Raw genomic sequence first — 16470 nt, forward strand, 5'->3', positions numbered from 1 at the left:
AAAGGCTGATATATGCTTTTTGATAGCTTTGGATGAAGCGAGTGAAAAGCAGCATAATTCATATGAACAGTTTACAGGGAGACTGAGTGTTGTCATAGCTGTTACCACTCAGCTGATCTCAAGAGTTGTATCACCATAACTTCAAGGCCTGGACGCATTTTGTGTCAGACTTTTTTATCCTAGAAATAATGTACAGCATAGTTGAGTTCTTCTCAGAAGAAATTAAATTAAGGTGAGGGGAAGAGCAGAGGAGCTTTTTCTGTGTATTAAATTAGTGATGTATGACTCTTAAATTTCTAATAGAATTTGTTAAAGTGCTGGTCCCTTCTGATAATGCTGGATTTTCTGGAGCTTTTTTTCGTGCACAAAAAATGCCCCGTTGTTTTTGTTAATCTTTCAGTTTAAGACTTACAGGATGGATCTCAGTATTTGCCATTAACCCATTCTTCTAAAACTAACCTGACCAGGAGCATAATTTGTTACTGTGATCTCCTGAACACTTGAGCTTTTCAGCCCCTTCAGCAAGAGAAGCAGAGCCTAGCTTTTCCTTTATTATTCCCTAGCTAATCATATATACAAAGAAATATAAAGTAAGCTATTACACCCACTCCAAGTGTATGCTGGTAACCTCTCCAGTACTTTTCAACCCTGGCCGGTATGGTTTTCTCACAAGCTGCACTGTCAGAGTTCAGGTCACCAATAATTGCTTTTGCTTTTGCAGTTTCTACTGCAGGATGTGGTTCCGTAGCAATATGTAATAGTTAAAGCTGGTATGCTACTGTGCTCCTGTTTCCATGTCTTTACCCTTTCCTGACTGGTCCTGACCTTTGTGTGATTAGGGCCTGAGTTTATTCTGGTCAAGATTAATCACTCTTCTGTTGGCTAATTTTCTCTGAAGTACTTCTCCATTAGAGCAGAGTGAGCATGTTGCTCAGGATGGAGAAACGTGTGGGGCAGCAGCAGCTACAGTTCAGATGAGACTGAACTGCTATGGGAGACTATGGGAACTCTCCCTGATGACAACACACTAAAATTATAACCATGGGAGAAACTATTCCCTTTCTGTTGCAGCATGGTATGGCTCAAACTTTTAAAGTTTTGTAACGGCATCTTTCATTTTCACTTTCATTTCACTATTAAATTTGTAATGAGCAGTCAGGGTTTCCCAAATTCTGCTGAATGAAGAGTAAAAAGAACAGTACACAAGATACGCAGATGGCAAGGTTGAAATTTGGAGCAAGCAATTTAGCTTTCCCTCTCTTCCCACATTGTGAGCAACTTACTATTTTCTCCAGCTTATTCAGAACTATTAATCAAATATCTGTGGGCATTTGTCTGTGGTATGTATTCTGCACATAAGTGATTGACTGCATACATTTGACGACTCAATTTCTGAGCTGATATTTTTGATTGGATGTTTAGGTCACATGATGTGCTGCTTTGACTTGATGACCTTCATTTCTTTTGATTAGTTTCCTCAATGCATGTTTGGTTCTCAAATTATCTGCAAATAATTCTTTGGTTTCTCATCACTTTTGCTATAAATTAGAGTACTGCTAAGTATCTATAAACAGTGGCTATGAGTTCAGAGAGACACAGAAATCTGAGTGAATATTGGTGGGTGGAAAAATGAAACACTCTTAAGTTGTGTCTCCATCCATCTGAATTTGAAAGATCATACAGGTCAGTAAGCTTGGAGCAGGACATCATATTTGTGCCATTCTAGAATATCTGCTCTGGTTATAACAAAATAATTGGTATTTGATAATATTTATATTTAGAGGAGGATATTGGTGCTTTTAAATATAAATGTTTCCAGAGGAGAGCAGCATTTTTTGTCCTTATGGAGCATGCTTTAGAGCTGCAATGGATTTTTATGCAAGCACTCTGTCTTTCTCTCCTAAATTCTTTCCTGTCCATGGAAGATCATTGGAATAATTTAATCTGAATCTCTCATCTTAATACTGATTTAAGATTAAAATGTCAGTGTTGTGGCATATGGTTCAAATCTTGCTATTATGCAGCCTGTTACGTACATGCTATTTGCATCTTCAAATCTGCCACTGCAGAGCTGGCTGCAAAAATACCAAGCTTAGATATGAAAGGTGAGGAATGTCTTTGGCTTTTCTTGAGTTCCATTGGAGCTAACAGGATTCATGCTTTTGTAGAGTGCTGCAGGGTGAGCAGTGCCATGCAAATAACTGTTCATTCTGTGGCTAGTTGAAAGTCATCATTATTTCATCAGCTTCATAGCCTTTGAAGTCTAAAAATTTTCAGTTAAGTATCTGATAACAATGACTGGCTTTTAAAAAAAAAATGAAATATTTTTTTATATGCAGCTTTACACACTAGGTCAGTGGAGTAAATAATTTTCTAAATAGGAAGAAGTGCCAAAGTGCACGGTATTCTGGGGGAGCCATAACTGCAAGCCTGAACTTTCAGCTGTCCGTTGCACTCTCAAATTAGACTGATGTTTCAATTTTATTCAAGCACCGATGGATACATTCTGGCACTTTTATGTCTGAGCAGGAGAGGATGGGAAGTCCTCATCCCATGATGACCCTCCCAATGCAGTCTGGTCATACAAGCAATTTCTGGTGCGTGGCTCCATTGAATGATGGGTTGCCTTAGGGCATGGGAAAGTGCCACAGACTTTTATTTTCTACCATAGCAGTACAAAAACAAACACTCATTTTCCTATGGTGTTTGAATTTGATTGAAATTTTGCTGTGTTTTGATATTGAACTCTGTGTTTGTGGCAGTACTTGCAGGGCTGATGTGGCCTAAAGCAGAAAACCTTGTGGTTGAAAGGCTTATTGTTTATTCCACAATTCAGCATTTCTCCTTTTTCTTCAGGAAAGGTTTATTTGTATCTTATCAGCACTAGATGAGATGCACCCAGCTTTGCAACCCTAACTATTACTGTGATTACTAAATTTGAGGTTGGTTTGTGGAGTGAGGAAGAAACAGTTGAAGGGTGCAGCCCTGCACTTTCTGAAATCATTAGAATATTTCGTACTGGCTAGACCAAGAATTGGAGCAGAATCACAGAGGTCAAAGGAAATAATCTTAATTAAACATGGGCTTTTATTTGCTGTTGTTGCAGCAAATTGTTTACCACACTGCACTGCAAACAGTGCTTTAGCATTGTGGAAGAAATCATGGTTTTAAGGAACAAGAGGAATGCCAGTTGCATTTATATTCTACATGCTGGTTGCTTTTAATACTGTAGTCTGTGAGGCTAGTGCATCTAGCCTGAACCACAGAAATTAAAATTTTTTTCTAAAGAAGCAGCAGTGGAAGAACAATATATGTCCAGCTTAAACATCTTATTTTAACTCTGAATTGAAGTGAGAAGGCTTGGCTATAATAAATCTTGTGTTTAGGCACTCCTTTTATTGTTACTCAGTTTAAGGGTTCTTCAGCCTTTCTCTGCTGAATCCTTTCTTTTCTCTTGTAGATATTTAAATCTCATCCACACATCATACACTGTGATGGAAATTGTCATTGTAGATGTAATTCCAATGTTACAGTGGTGCAACTCAACTGACTTCTGACTTACAGGTTTGTAAAGTGAGGTGAGACCTGGGTCACTACTTGGTGTTTCTCAATATGCTGTGATGCTTCAGTACAGATATTGCCGGTAGCCCTCCAGCATCTCTACGGAGGGAGGTGCAGCTAGTTACCCCTCTGCTTGTTCTTCCGTCCTGTTTGCAGGTAACATTTGATAATAGCATCTGAGAAACAGTAGAATTTACTTGTAAGGGCTTTTTTTGGTTTTGTGATCTCAGTTAGTTGTATCTTACAAAAAGATGCTGGTAGCAGGGGTCTTTGAGTTAGTCTTTTAGTACAGTACGTTGTGTGGTTCTGGCAAGTGGAGGAATAGGTGAGCCTTTAGAACAGAAACTTTGTATTACAGATTTTTTTGTTGAAATAATTTCCCCAAATTATTCTTAATGGAAAATATCTTTAAAGCTTCCAGTAAAAGAGATTTTTTTCTTTTAAAAAAGACTCTCCTCTACAATTACAATAAATCCTTTTTTGTGTTTTACTTAAAACTGGAGCCTATCCTGCCCCATGGATGTGGGTTTCACGTCAAATTCCACGTTCTAGGAGTAAGCATTTAGAATTAGAGAAGATCAGCCAGGACTCACTGATAATTGTTTTCTTTATCTTGAACTTTGGCTTCTGTTTTGTCACCTGTGTTTCACTGGTGTCATTGAATTGACTCCAATGCCTCCTCATTTATCTCTGTGCAAATTAATGTTGGCTCAGACTTTGTGTTATTTTTAAGTATGTTAGACTTCACTAAGATAATGAAAATCAGGGTCTGCACCTCTTCATCTGCTGATTCACTGTGTTTTTTTCTAGAACTAAGTAGTGCTGAGGACTTGCCAGGGTGTAGGAAGATGAAGTAGTGTGTAACTATGCTTGCAACAACAGACTCTTGTCTGTTTTGTCAGTCACTTTATAAATTGGTTTATAGAGGAACCCTAATTACTTTCAGCTTTTCAATATTTTGCAAGTCTAGAAAATGCAGTGTGTCATTCCGGAGTTTCAGCATTTATGGAGCTGTTGCTTTTTTCACGGCTACATTAGAGGGCGGCAGCTGGCCACTGATGTGTGAATGGCAGGGGCTTAGCCTATAGCATTATCCTTTTGCTGCCGTCTTGCCACCTGGTGGCAGAGTGTGGAAGGCTGCAGCGTGTGGAAAGCAGACTTCGTGCTTTTAGAGAAAGCCTCTTATGCTTAGGCTGAGCACAGTGGACCAAGTCCTGCCTGTTTCCCAACAAATCTAGGCTCTTTATGTCTCCAAGTCATTCACTTTATTTTAAATACCACCAGAATTTTCAGAGGGGTCCAAAGGACTTAAGCTTTCAGCTTGAAAAAAAAAAATGTGCTTTCCTAGCTCCTTTTCTTGATACCAGCTTAAAATGATTTTATGCTCTTGTGTTTCAGAGGGTTATATCTAACTCTCCTTTTGCTGAAATAAACAGTAAAACTTACATTGACTTATGGTTTTCTGCTATCTAACAACTTTAATGTTGTGTTATAAAATGGACACATTAAATCTTTTCTGCTAATTTTTTTTAAACAGCTACCACACAGTAGCAGCGGAAACACCCTGAACAGTTTCTTCAAATTGAAATGGAAAACAGCTCTGGTGTGTTGGATATTACATGGTGAGTTTGCAAAGTTCTGTGTTTTTTTTAATGGCAGCCACCGTAATTTTAAAATTCCCATAACTGTTTCTAAATTACTTTTAAAATGCAGCCCTTGGTTCATCCTCCGTTCTTTAGAATATACTAGTGAATCAGTGCCTTCAAAGTTAATGAATAAAAGCTACTTAGACAGCTGGAACAGGAATTCTTTAACTCTAGGACAACTGTTCCAGGGACTCTTGAGACATTTCTTAAAAACTTCATGTTTGTAATATTTTGTTCTTTTGCTTTTTTCTGAATTTTCTTATTACAGGATCCTATTTTTCTGTAATTTCTGGCTGGGGGAAATGAGGTATATTCTCGGGTTTTGGAAAGCTATTTGGTATGCTGCTGCTTGACTAATGCAAGGCTTATTCCTTCCCTAATTATGCCATTACTAAGGCAGTTACAGTATATGTTTTAATGACTACCAGTACTAAATATATGCTTTGCTTATCTGATGCAATTTAAAAATAAAGCATAACACAACTCTACCATGTTTTTGTAAGTAAGATTGTATTCATTGAAATTTATGGTATAATACACAAAACCCCAAAAGTTCAACTTGTATGTATAAATATAAAGCATATGGGTATGCATACAAACATTCAAACATACCTCCTTCAGTGAAAACTATTACTTCATCATATGCTCAGAAATGCTGCCTTCAGTTAATGCTGTTTTGGTGTTGGTTCTGTTATGATGCTTAATTTGTAAAGAAATTAGAATGTAGCTCTTTATTCTTGGACTGTTTCACACTGAATTCCTCAGACTGTGCAAGGGAGACGTTAGGTTTGCATTAGTGTTATTTTTTAGATCATGCACATTTTGCAGTCACTGAGGGTTCAAAACCCATGACAGTTTAAGATGGCTATTTAAGTTGTAGGCCTGAGAACTTTTCTATTTTTAATGCTTGGCTTTTGAAGAAGATGATGCTTAATATAACTTGAGTTATTGAATGGAACATGGGGAACTGCTCATGATGAAGTAGGTGTCACTGAGGTAACCTTGGCAGTGGGACTGATGGAATTCATGCCAGTTAATCAGTCTGAGTATATGAATTGGAATCCCCAGTTGTGCTCTGAAACCTGGACATGAACTTTGTATAATTATTGTGTCAGAGATATCAGATAACTGGATAACAATTATCAGATAGACAGGTTTTCTATTTACCAGCAATGACTTCCAGAAGGGCATTCCTTCTTCCAAAGCATATAGTCAAGCTGTTAATCTGTTACGTTTGTTTAAGCAAGGCTACAGTGCCTTCTCAAAGTACTTAAAAACATCTTCAGCTTGCAAACTGACTTTGTAATTCCACAAACTGCTTAAGCTGACAAGAAGCAATGCTGCTGCTCAAAGAGGTGATTATACTCTCATTCCAACCATTTCACTCCCAGTTCTTCTGTACCAGCTCAGCTGTTTATGCACATGGTAAATCAGTTCAGAGTGAGCTTTCTTTGAGAAACACTGAACTGGTTGATCCTGGTATAAAAGAAGCTAGAGAAATAAGGGCTTATAGCAGGAATGATGAGTTGATTTCATTGTCATGTGAAGACAGTAGTATTGCCGATTCTTAAATAATTTGTGTAATCAACAACCTCCTAAGGACATGGCACGATGATAAAACAGTACTAATACTGCTCTTCAGGAGACATTTACTTAATTAATCACCTCGAAATAAGTTTTCAGTAAGTGTGCACAATAGGTGACCATTCAGTTTAAAGCTGTAACTTCTTAATATTGGTATGGTAAGTCAGTGCCTGTGGACGGCATATGTGAAGTTCTGTTGCAGTAATCATCCAATTACTCCTCACTAGCAAAATCAAATTTTTCTTGAACTCCCAACTCACAAAAGTAAATATGAGTTCTGTTTTCCTTTTTATTTGCTGGGGGGAGGGGGCGAAGACAAACATTCGTTCTACAACTGCAAGCATTGTGGATTGTAGTTTCATTGCTCATGTTTTCCCAATATCCTTCTAAGTAATGAAAACTCTGGTGTCATACCTGATGTATCAAAGATCTAGCGACAAAATTGCCTAGGTCAGTGGAACCCACTGAACTGAATACTTGTCAAGGGAATAGCTCTGCTGTTAATTTTCATTGTGATTGGCTGAAGAATATTGACTTTTTTCATGCCAATAGCAACTGCTAACTGTGCTCTTTATGGGTGACACTGCAGCAAACCTCCATCTCTGAGTATGTCTGCAACACTCTTGCAAGTCAGTCCAGTTACATCCTGGAGTAAATTTCCAAAGGGAGCTGAGATGAAAGCTTGCTCATTATTGGGCTGAATCCCAAAGAATAAAGAAAATGTTAGCTTGCACAGAGATGGAGAATAGTTATAGGAAGGTTAAAACACCATTGTAGAAAACTAAGACTTCTATTTACTGGAGTTGCTGTGATCTAATTACCATTTTGCAAGAGAAAACTAGTAGTTTTGGTGACAAAATAGTTAGAAACTGAATAGTAGTCTGAAAAGAAATAATGACTAGCATAGATTGAGAAGGTAGGGTAGAACCCTTTTGTCATTTCTCATATCAAAAAGAAGTCTGTGTTTAGTGGTGCTTTTAAAGTTTATAAAAGCAAATTTGTAAGTAATCCATGGAATTCTGTTACAAGGTACTGAATGACTTGAATCAGAAGAATTTGAGGCTGTTTTGTGACTATGGGAATTACTGTTCCATTTCCATAGGGAGGGGTACAAGGGAAAGAGATTCTTAGTTTTCAGGGCATGAACAGAATCTATAGGTCTTAGATTTCACTATAATCACCTTTTCCTGATGTACTTTGAATTCTGTCTGCTACTAGACATAATTGCCAGTCCCAAACTTGTTTGAGTTACTCCTATGACAGTTATACATCTAAGCATCTTATTTCCATACGCCATTTCAACACAATCAAACACAACCTTTATGTCAATGCAAGTAATTAAAATAGTCTACAAAACTATACTTTTCTCATTTGACAATTAAAATTTTTCTTTATATATAATTATATATATTCTGGTGTATATATAATTATAACCAGTTAAATAATCTGGTTTGATGCAATCCCATTCCTTCATAATTATGTACGTGTGTGTATATACACTTCTAAATATTTATTAAATATATTTGTATGTGTGTATAGTATATATTTTTATATATGTGTGGGTATATATACTTACATGTTATTTATGGCTCATTTAGCATAGCAAAGTGGAAAATAAGCAAGGAACTAGAGATGGAATAAATGCCAAAGCACAAAAAATTATTTAATCTGAAAGAAAATGTTGGTAAAGAGCAGAAAGACATAAGTTCTGTCAGGAGCTTAGTAGAAAGCTCCAAACCATCATTAGAGTGAGGCTTTAGAATGACGTTGTTAGAGTAGTGGGGGTAAGAAGGCGCTGCTAGTTTTAGTTCAGAACTTGACAAATTTGAGTGTATAGGATTAAATCAGCTGTAGATTGAACCTGTAACCTAGGGGTCCTCTTCTCAGTCCCATATCCCTAAATGAATAGTTTCAAGTGCTACAATATGATGCCAATGTAGTAGAAAATCCACGTTACATATGATAACGCTCTTAAATGTGTTAATACAACACATTAAATGACCGTTTCTCTTTAAATTTTAGTGTTCAGCATATTTGTTTTGATAGTGTGAGAGAACTACTAGAACCACTCTGTAGAACTGCTTTGCAAGTTGCCATAGCAATTAAATCATAGAGTTCTATGGTATTCCTTTCTTGAGTCTTAATTCTGTCGTATGATTTTTAAAACAACAAGCCAATATTTCATATTTTATCCTCATTTTTCTGGCTAGTTAGAGAAGAGATCCAAATCTTGAATTCATGTTCCTTGCCTTAACTGTGTTAAAATATATAAATTGTTTTAATTTACTCATAGTTTGGATTCTTTCTGTTTGCTTAGATTGCTCATGTACATTGTAGGCAGCACAGAGCAGAGTTAATGATTTCAAAAGATCTCTGAACTTGGGGATCTGTTCTTCTGTTCTAAACGTTGTCCCTCTATATGGCTCCATTTGGCAACACTTCTAAGCTGTATTTCTACTTAAAAATTATAATTGATGGGTTGATGGGTCTTGCCTACCACACCCCACCCCACCCCACCCCCCACCCCCCGGTATGCTGTTGATCCTTACAATTATGAACTGAGGCAGAACTTAATAAGGAAGCTTTGCTTAGACTCTTTGCTTGCTGTAGCTTTTCCCAAGAGGCCATAAATTAGCACACAATAAAAGGTAACTGCTCTCCTGGAGTGTTTTCAAATCAGCCAAGAAAGACTGAGGGAGTGGTAACTGCCATGTGAAAGAGGGGGAGCTGAAACACCAAGGACTGTATTCAGTGTTTCTGCTATAGTGACCAAGGTGAAGGAAGGCTTTCCTGGACATTTCAAGCTACTTTCTATCCTGGGTCATTGCATCCTTGTTCATGGACACGTGGAGTCCTCTGTTGATGTGGAAAGATTCATTGTGGTATGAATGGGACGCAAGCTATGCCAACTGAACATGGCCCAAAGAGACTGAAGGGGGAACTGGTGGAAATCCAGATGGTTTTTTTGCTCTGGGGGAAAATCCACAAGAACTTCAGGAAGCTTCAGAAAGTTGTTCTGGTTGGGAGAAAAATGTAGAAATCCTAAAACTTCCCACAGAAAGGAAGTCCCCAGAAAGCGACTTCAGAAAATTAACATTCTTGAAAGCTCTGAAAATATAATTTGTTTTTCTGTTGTTACTGCAATGGAGCAGGCAGCTGCTCTCAACACCCAGGAGACATCCTGTGAAATCTCATTACATAAACAGGTCCCTGTAGTAAAACTATGAATCTGAAGATCCCATTCTTGTCAGGTGAGCTGACAGGGTGGCCAGTGTTACAGCAGAACTTTGTTGAACAGGCAGTAATGTTTCATGGAAACTGTTTTTATCAATCAGTATTTTCCAATGCAAATCCATTCAATAAGAAAATTTCCAGCTATAATTAATTCCTAGTTGTAATTAGAACATCTCCTTAAGGCCATTCACGAAGACTGTGTCAGGGTTGAAAACTGAATCAAAACTTTCTTTGGATCCTTGCCTTATTGACAAGACTAACTCCAGCCTGCTGGAGATCAGTAAATACTGCTTCCTTCTGTATGAGTAAGGTGATTAGTGATGATTTTTGCTAGAAAATGTGTTTAATAAAGCCTTCTCAATCTTGTTTGGCAGAAAACAATACTACGTTTTTCTAGCAATTTACTTTGTATTAGGTTTTACTTATCAGTCACCTATGAATGGTCCACAAAACCTGAATGGGTTGTTCTGTTTCATATTCCATACATTTGTGTTGAAAGATTGTATCTTTTTAGACAACAGAGCTCTAATCTGGTTTTATAATCTACTGTCTATTAGCTATAGCTGGATATCTTCTGTAAAGTAAAAAATACTTCATGGTCTGAATTTTGATTCAGAAATATTTCTTCCTATTGAAGCCAGAGCATGATGAAGGCTTCCATGTCATATGTCGGATCTACATGTGTATTTGGAATGGGTCAAGTGGCACTTCCTCTTGTTTCCTTGCTGTTTGATGTAACCCTGTATATTCTGGCATGTCTGTGGACCCCTTTGTGGCTGTGGAACAACGGCTGCACTTTGTGCTGCATTCCTGAACCAGTCAGAAATAACTTTTTTTTTTTCCTGTTATGAATCTTGGGAGCTTGAGCTGTGTGGTTTCTGAAACAACTACTTCCAGGTGGACTTCCAGGTGTGAGCCTTTGCTGATCAATATCAGTAGGGCAGCTCCCCAGAGCCTGTCTTGGAGTAAGAAAGCTGTGGTCCTAAGTAGTGTTTTTGTTTCCTGGATGGTCCTCTTAAGAAGGAGTAATTTGGGCAAACCTCAAATCCTAAACAAGATAGTATTGTATGTCCTCCCCCTGCTCGAGAAAACAGGTAGGGAAGGGCACGTGGTTATTGCTTTTGGAGGGTCTTGCAAGGCCTTCAGCTCAAATTGGGATTCTTGGAGACTAACGTATAGAAGCAAAAGTCTAGTTTAGGTCTGGTGGATCTTTGTAAGGTTAATAATTACTGATCTTGAATGAAAACCTTTAATATACTCCTGTTTCTAAACTTGTTTGTTGTTGCTTTTCTGGAGTTAATTGATTCTTGCCTTTAGAAGTTACCTGCAGTGCATACTCATAGTGTTGTTCTAGAGGTTTATAATACAGATGTTGAACTTTGTAAATATCAAAGTGATATAAAAAGAAATAATCAGGGAACAATTTCAAGAGAACTGTATGTACATTTCTGTAGCAAGAATCAGATGTGTAGAATAAATCCTGTTTTTATTGATGGCATTTGGGAGAGAGATGTGCTCCAGCTGGAAGCATAGGACTAGTCATCTCAACAAGTCACGTCTTAAAATACTTGCTTTACAGGCACCTACTTTTCTTCTCCTTTTCTAGCATTAAGGGTTCTCTTGATCAGTACAAACAAGGGGCAGTTCAGCTACTGCAATTTTTGAAGAATAAAAGCTGCTCTTTTCTATCAAAATGAGGAAACTTCCTTATGGCAGTGCCAGAGAGAGGAATTCCTTTCTGAAACGTGGGAAGTGGCAGTCACCAGCTCCAAAATAGTGCTTGTAGCCAGTGGCCTCTCTTTCTGCCATGCATCTCTGAAATGCCTGTTTCTGACCTCCTTGAAAGAGAGGCTCAACAGCTATGCCCAGCTCTATCTAGGCAGAGCAGGTATTGCAGCCCCTGCTGTGGCAGGCCTTCAGCCAAGATGTGGAGCAGAGAAACTGGTCTCTAAATGTGGAAAACCCCATTGGAAGAAGCCAGAATATCTAGTTACAGATGTCTTAGTTCTATCCCTTCCCAAAACAGCATTGTCTTTTAGTGAAATCACTCTACTGAACAGAGAAAAAGTTCTTTGCCTAAACTTTATTTTAGGGAGGGTCTTAGGTGGCTGAAGAGCCCAGATAACATTTTGCATCTGAACACTGCCTATTGTACATGTAGGACATACACTATGTATACATGTTTATACATATATAGACTTAATATGTGTGTCTATATATGCACATGCGTACACATAAAGACTCATATAAATCATGTGTGTGCACTTAGGAATCTTCCCAATCTGTTTTCCCAGGCTTTTTCTGGGAAGGAGTGGGAACTGGGTAGGATTCTGAGACTGATGGCTTGGAGGAGCCATCTGTTGGCTCTGATCCAGTTTGTAAACACTTTTGTATTGTTGCTGTGCCAAATGTAAAACATGTGTTAAGAAAGTGACAATCAGTGCATTGACAGTAAGGGCATTCTTATGCATAAACCCTGCTTACTGTTTAATTTTGAAGCAAAAGGTGGTGTGGTCACCCAGTATCATTTTGTTAATCCAAATGAGAAACCATGTACTCCTCCATTTATGCAAACTGTCAAAGTGCAGCTGATACTATAGTACAAAGCTGATGGATCTGAAGCATTTTATACTGACTGAAGATCTATCTTGTGATCTCAGAACAGTTTGGTGTCATGCCAAATGCTCGGGTTCTTTGCTTAGAAAGCTTTTTGTGCATAGATACAAGTTTGAAGAAATGTCTCAAATGTAATAATCTTATGTTCTGAGGTACTAACTCCTAAATCACTAAGAAGCATCCAGAACTACTTATATGCTTACATTATTTTATTTGTATTCAAATTATGTAGTTGATAGAAGGAGCTGGGTATAATATGCTACTCTCTCCCCTTTAGCACTGTACAGAGAATGTCAATAGTGCCTTGGAAGTGATAATGAACACTTAATTACTTCCATAAAACTCTTCCATTGACAGTGCAGAGAGGAAAAAATACTCCAGAAAAAGGAGAAAAAAAAAAAGCATATTGATATAATATCCTTTCAGAGGTACGTGCAAGTCCTGCTTTCCAGAGCAAAGGAGTTTGTGAACAACAGGAATTGGCTTCCTTGTGTACAGCTGTACAAACCCTCATTCAGCTACCACCTCAAACTTTTCCTTCAGGATCGTGAAGCTCGTGTTTTTTGAGACTACACTTCACTTCAGGGCTCGCCCTTTTTCTCCTTTTGTGCTTTGCTTGTCCCATACCTTTATTTGCAATTCCACCTACACAATTCAAATTTCTGACCAACTTTTCAATTACTCTTGCTCAATAGAGTGCTGAAGTTTGAAAAATAAATTTTGAAAACAATCTTCATTTTGCAAAGAAGCATTACAGTTTTATAGCACGAGGGCAGCAGTCTTAACTTCAGCACTGTTGTGCATCACCCATGACAGCAATGTGTTTTTGCAGGAGTTTCTCGATAATGGTGCAACAGTGGAATGGGAGGCTTCTTTTTGAGGGCTTTGTCTGGAGTCGTGTTAGTCTGCGATGCACTTCCACATATGAAGCCAGACTTGCTTTAGGAGGAAGACTGCTTGAGTCTCTTGTGATTTGAGGCCTGATCCAAAGCCACTTAGGTTGAAGAAGTAACACTCCTGTTGTCTGCAGTAGGCTCTGGCTCAGATACTTAAGTGTCTTGTAAGGGTTGGCAACCTGATGCAAATTCTTAATTTGGGACATCTGGTTTTAATGTTTCTTAAAATCTCCTTGGTCCTTCCTTTGTGCTACTGTAACTAATTTAAGTTGTGCTTTTCAATACACATTTATAGCATAATTTTTCGAACTGGAAGCTTAACATCAAGCCAGTGTTGCATTCTTCCATGCACAAGAACCAGAAATATTAAGCGTTTTTAAGGCTCTTTTTGTGTTACTGCATAGTTCAGTAATGAGAAGACAAAAATAATTTTTGCAAGCTAAATATCTTCTGGGATTTGTGTTCAGTGTTAGAATAATTAAGTAGAATTGAATTACTGGGAAACAGAAACCTCTGTTCTTTAAAATCTATATTGACAATATGATATTAATTAAAAGAAGAAAACCCCTGACTGCTTACTGGAGAAGCTTTGTCTTTGAGATTTCATTTGTTGGGGGGTGGGGGTGGGGAACCACAACCCAGAACACTATAATGCTGCATATAGCTGAAGATAGGATCAAGTGGTGTGAACATCATGTGCTTAAGTCTTCCATGGGAATATTCAGATGTAGAAAACTACAGAACTTCTTTTTGCAGACTAGAGGCTATTCTTTTGGACATCTGATTCACTAGTTAATAGTTGTGTTTTGTCTGTGGTAGACTAGTCAAATCCGAAGTCATTTAAACACAGATGTTTCACTGACTCTACAGTGAGTGTCATTTCAGATTAATTTAGTTTTTGCAAACTTCATTGTGACTATTCTTCACATTAGTTTGATGTCCCTTCTGTAACTTGGTTTGCTGGCTAGAGGTTGCTGTCCCAAGCCAGTGTTCAAGGCCGCCCTTGCCATCAAAGCTGCTGGAGGCCATTTCCAAATACATCACCACAAACCAGGCTTGCTCAGAAATGCCTGTACTTGAAACAAAGTTAACCCAGCTGACTTTAATTGTAACAGGGAAACTTCTGTAGCAGCTCTGCTGCTGTAGTGGAGGGGGAAATGAGAGAGAGTAAGAACAAGTGGAGAGGACTGAGTGGTATTAAACCGCTCCACTGGCACAGCTGTTTGAAGCACCGGCCTCTGTGTGCCCTAAATACAGCAGCAGAAGGCCAGCGGATGCTAAGTCACTTTGGAAAATGTCTAATCGATCAGAAGGACTTTAGCACCAGACTGGCCTCAAGTTTTAAACATTTGTAAAAGAAAAAGGTGACGACATCAACGAATCTGGCAACACTTTGGCCCTGGATGTTGCTGAATGCAGGCAGTAATCTTGCTGAACTGGATACTGTGGTGATTTAACAGTGGAGTCTGTCAATTTTTCTGCTCCACGGTGACTTTAGTTCCATCCTTCATAGCTATTTCCTCTCATTACCTCAGATATCTAAATAAGGAAATAAAACTTGATATGTATGTTCCTCCTGGTTGCCAGTTTGATCTTTCCATGCCACCCCTGAATGCTGTGCCTTGCAGGGTGTGTTACCGTGGCTGCTCCCAGTGCTGAGCAAGCTGTAGAATCAGTGATGGTACGGTATAGACAGCAGTGCCTTCAGCACCATGTGCCTCTGAAGTGCCTGCTCGTTAGTCTGGAACTGTCGTCTTCATCAAATAGCTATTTAACTGTGATTAACAGCCACTACTTGAGATACGCTGTTCAACTGTATCCTATTGGACTTGTGACAAGCACTGTAACAAATACTGGATTAGCAAATCCATAGCAAAGCTGTCATGGCTGATTTAATAATTTTTCTCCCAGTGAAGCTTGTGCTGTTTTCGGTGAATGGAATCAGGTGTTTAATGATGTGGAATCTAGAAATGAGTAATTTGTAAGACAAGTGACCTTGGATTGCTAAAACACCATGGGCTGTACAGTCTGCTTATGCTATCGGAACACTAGGTCGTTTTGTAGTGGTGAACTCTACATGATTGGTTCACATGATTGGAAGTCTTATTGTGTTTAATCTCCTGAGCAGAGTGAGGAGAGAATAAAATTTATACAAATGGTGATGTACTCACAGCTGATATTGAGGAGAAGCTGAAGCTGTATCAATGGGCTGATCTGACAGTAGCTTCAGAAAGTGATTAAGTGGTTGGTTGTTCTGCTGCCAGATAGCAGATAAAAATAAATATGACTTTTCTAAAGGCTGTAATTTTCATTGCAAAAATATATTATTTCTGTTTGTATTATTAAAAAAGGACACACCTGATCATTCTCCATTACAGTATTTTGTGCCAGTCTTGCAAAGCTAAAGGACTTTCAAAATAAAGAATTGCTGTTCTCTGTGAATTCTGAAGAGTGATGGACACAGTGGGGCTTACCATCTGTGTGATAAAGGGGAATTTTCAAAGTTGGCTGGGAGATGGGAAGAACACTGTAGGAAACCTACTTCCATTGTCTGGTGTGACATAGTACTCAGGTCACACAGTCCATCAGGTTCTGGCCTCTCCTAGTGGCTTACCTTTCTGGTCACTGTTTGCTTTTTCAATTGTAACTTCAGCTTGTGACCTGCTTCTCTTCCATTCTTTCATGTTGCAAGTAGGAAAACATCAGCAGGTGAGATCCTCGCACAATCTATGCTCTTGGACACAAGTGTTATAATCATAAAGTGGTTTATGAAATCTAAGCTAATAATCTGTGAAAAGGACTGGACTTAACAGTTCTCCTTCCATACATGTGGGTTATGTAAAGGTTAACAGTGATCAAGACCCATAGAACTTTTTCCTATGGAGTAAAGCATTCAGCATCTCAGTATTTCTTGGTTGAAAGTGGCTTCAGAA

The 16470-nt window shown here is 38.4% G+C and overlaps 2 protein-coding genes across 2 annotated transcripts in view; both read right to left on the reverse strand.

Annotated features, from left to right (window-relative positions):
* Positions 1-14752, reverse strand: part of LOC308068994 (mitochondrial protein C2orf69) — a 39866-nt gene extending 25114 nt beyond the window's left edge. The window contains exon 1 of the mRNA XM_080400616.1: positions 1-14752. This exon is cut by the window's left edge and continues 19125 nt beyond it. The gene's annotated coding sequence lies outside the window, so the exon portion shown is untranslated.
* The window catches only part of SPATS2L (spermatogenesis associated serine rich 2 like), a 726913-nt gene that overhangs the window by 204785 nt on the left and 505658 nt on the right, over positions 1-16470 (reverse strand). The window lies entirely within an intron of this gene.

This window comes from Falco punctatus (genome assembly GCF_963210335.1).
Source record: "Falco punctatus genome assembly, chromosome: 8".
In the NCBI taxonomy this organism is placed as follows: domain Eukaryota; kingdom Metazoa; phylum Chordata; class Aves; order Falconiformes; family Falconidae; genus Falco; species Falco punctatus.